Source organism: Pyxicephalus adspersus, chromosome W (genome assembly GCF_032062135.1).
Source record: "Pyxicephalus adspersus chromosome W, UCB_Pads_2.0, whole genome shotgun sequence".
Classification (NCBI taxonomy): Eukaryota; Metazoa; Chordata; class Amphibia; order Anura; family Pyxicephalidae; genus Pyxicephalus; species Pyxicephalus adspersus.
The window spans coordinates 6,184,789-6,187,975 of NC_092870.1; the positions used below are offsets into that span (position 1 = coordinate 6,184,789).

Consider the following 3,187-nt stretch of genomic DNA (forward strand, 5'->3'; position numbering starts at 1 on the left):
ATATTTTATGTGCATTAGTCATGTTGGGAGAATGCTCCCAGCATGACTTTGTCAGCCAATCATGCTGAAAGTGGGAGGACGCCGGGAGCAAGATACAGGAGACACAGTCACTCTGGCCGCGCTGAACAGGAGACAGGGGAAAAGGCGGAGGGGGGGCTATACAGGGGGGACGGGACAGCAGCTGGGGAGGATACATTTGGACCAAAAGACGCAGGGACTTTTTCTCCCCACTTCTGGGGGGAAAAAAGTGCGTCTTATGGTCCGAAAAATACGGTTTATCTTTAGAGTGGTACTCACATGATATCCAGTGCTTATAGGAAATATGATATGTAAAGGAGAATAAGATAATATCTGGTGATATAGGTACTTACAAGGAAGGATATACCATAGATAAGTATATGTAGGTCTTGCTCTGAGTAAAGCAGGGACTGCTGGATGGGTGCCTCCAGAGAAAAAGATTGTATGGTTGTTATTAAAAGTATATGAAAAGTAAATTTAAATGGAAACGAAGAAGGCGGCTTTTTATGGCAAACTGGTTTTGTTAAAAGATATGTCTAAAATCCTTTATTCTAAGCAAAATGAACAAAAATAATTAAAATAAACAAAACATACAATAGATGCACAGTAATGGTTATCACGTCCCGTGGGGGACAATCAACTTTTACTACTTTTGTACATGAAATATGAGTACTCGGCTTCTTACATATTTTCTGAAGCCCAATACAGACAGACCTTACAGTCCTGGTCTTTACCTCAACACAAAGGTATAGTCTCGCACCCGACGTGATTCCTCAGGGGATTAGGAGACCTTTGAAATTAATATTGTAAATCAAATCAGACAAACTTTACAAAAATCATATCTAAAACTATTTTCAACTTCATAATATCCTATTAAACTGACTTACTTTGTGTGTGTGTGTGTTTTGTCTCCTATCAGGAGACAAAATGTTTCCTGATAGTCCAGGCTAATTGTATTGATCAAAGTGGTCACAAATACATTTGAACCGTCTAGAATATATATAGAGGGAGTGCAAAAAAGAATGTGATTACATATCCATTGCCCCTGATTCATCAAGCAGAATCGGATTATCGGTCGCGCATTCGTATTCGCGATCCGGAATCGTACGCAATCGCGCTATTCAACAACTGAAAATGCTCGCGCACGGAGCCGCGCATCTCCGGCAGCTTTTCACTGGCGAGCTTGCATTAAAAGTCACTGTTCCCCTAAAAAATCATTCTTTCTAATGGCACACATATTACCCTTAATTATGAAGGCAGGAATCCGGCTGTCAGTGATGAGGCGCGTGTACGAGCGCACTCGACTCCGGACCGCGGTAAACCGCGCTCGCTGGTCGCGCGTACGTTCGCGCTTCCAGCGATCGCGGATTTTATTGATGAATCAGGGGCATTGTGTCAGAGTGTCCCAAAAATGTCAGGGAAAGTGTTATAAAGGCTCCAGGGAATAGAGAATAGTATTGTGTGTGTAGGTTTTTAGGAAAGAAAACTAGGCAATTTAGGGCCCTGGAGCCAGTCAAAGTCAAGTCCAAGTCAAACCCTGATTTGGGATATATCCACCTCCACCTACACTGCAAGGGAGGGGATGATCAGCCAGTGTGTGGCAGGCTGTAGTGTGATTAGTCAGAGGCTGGAGTAAGCATATTGAGTTACAAGTTGATATTGAGTGTTAAAAAGACAGGGCACCCAGTGAGGTTGCTAGATGACCAGCCTGGCCACTGTTGTTTATTGTTTTTACTTTAAAGTGCTGGAGAGTGTGCTGTAACACTGGGCCAAAGAAATAAGACTGCAGTTATTTTGGACATTTGGTGTCTGCTGCCTCCTATCTGCCCTGTAAGCATCCCGTTACCATGAGCAACCCCCAGTAATATACCACACCATATTAAATTATAATAGAATAATTGTTTAAATTAGTATGTAAAGTGATTCTTACTGGAATATCGGTCGTTGTAGGTGTAAGTTGGTTAGTGTATCTTTTTCACACTGCGTTTGCACAAAGCTTGATATGAAGACTTGTCTTCAGATAAATCCTAAAGGAAATAGGGACTCTTTAATTCAAAGGTAATACTAATGTTTATGCATCTAGAAAAGGCTTTTAACAATGATCAAATCTAATGATATACTTACTATATTTTGACAGTGGTGCTTGAGTATATTCCACTAAGAAGGTTGCAGAGTTCAGTTTGTAACTGTAAAAATATTATGTTCAAAATTGAGTATGTATTAAAGATGAGTAATTGGTAGTGTATATAGTTAGTTTGCATAGTTTATAGTTTATAAAATATCCACAAGTGGGCATACCTCTTGCTTTTATGTTTCTAATCGATATAATGGTTGTCAGATGTGTATCGATTCTTGATAATAGTACATCCTATAAAGAAAATAGTTACATATACTTTTAAGCTGCTTGGTTACGGTACTAATGAATAATAAAATTGATGACGGAAAAATACCTTGTGTTGTGGTGTTTTTTTAGCCTATAATATGCATGGGGGAGGAAGAAATGAATAAAAAGTAGATCAGTATACAGATAAGTCAAATTATATAGTTTTTTTTAAGTTTTAATGTTTACAAAAAAATACCAATGAAGGGAAAAATGACTTTGAATTCCTATGGAAAAATATGTTGCTTTGTTAAGGCATTAACTTAATAATACAGGTAAGAAAGCTATTATGTAGCACCGAGTGGTGAAAATAGATACACTTACTTTTCTTCTACTGTCGTTGGGGTATAGCAGTGAGGGCAAACCGGCTGCAGCCATCCAAAAGGGACTGAAGCTGCCTCCAGCTTGCCCTTAAATGGGTTAATCCTAATACATGTACCTGGCGGCAGCTAATAGTCAGGATACTTCCGCCCTTACTAAATAGGTTATATGAATGGATAACATGGGCGGCATCAAACCGCCCACTGGGAGGGAATTAGAAGTTTCTTTTTTAACTCCTGCACAGACTGCCTTCACTTGCCTTGTCACCAGAGTGGGGGCTCTGGTATTGGCAAGTCCAAGGCATCCAACAACGTGGGTGCCCTAACAGGGGAAGAGAGGGGAGGACCGATGCCCAGAGTAGGGGATCCAGTCTCCTGGTACACCCTTCTAGCAAAGGGTGCTCCTGTGCCCCGTAAGGCCAGTAGTGGGGAGGAGAAAGTAATAGGAGGAGATAATGAATTATCAAGG

General features: G+C 40.6%; 1 long non-coding RNA gene across 1 annotated transcript; it reads right to left on the reverse strand.

The window, feature by feature from the left end:
* Window positions 1–1,991: 1,991 nt before the first annotated feature.
* LOC140342910 (uncharacterized) lies at window positions 1,992–2,388 on the reverse strand. The gene is made up of 3 exons (XR_011923201.1): window positions 2,317–2,388; window positions 2,143–2,204; window positions 1,992–2,063 (listed from the first exon to the last, which is right to left on the reverse strand). It is a non-coding gene; the product is annotated as an uncharacterized lncRNA (long non-coding RNA).
* Between the last annotated feature and the right edge of the window lie 799 nt (window positions 2,389–3,187).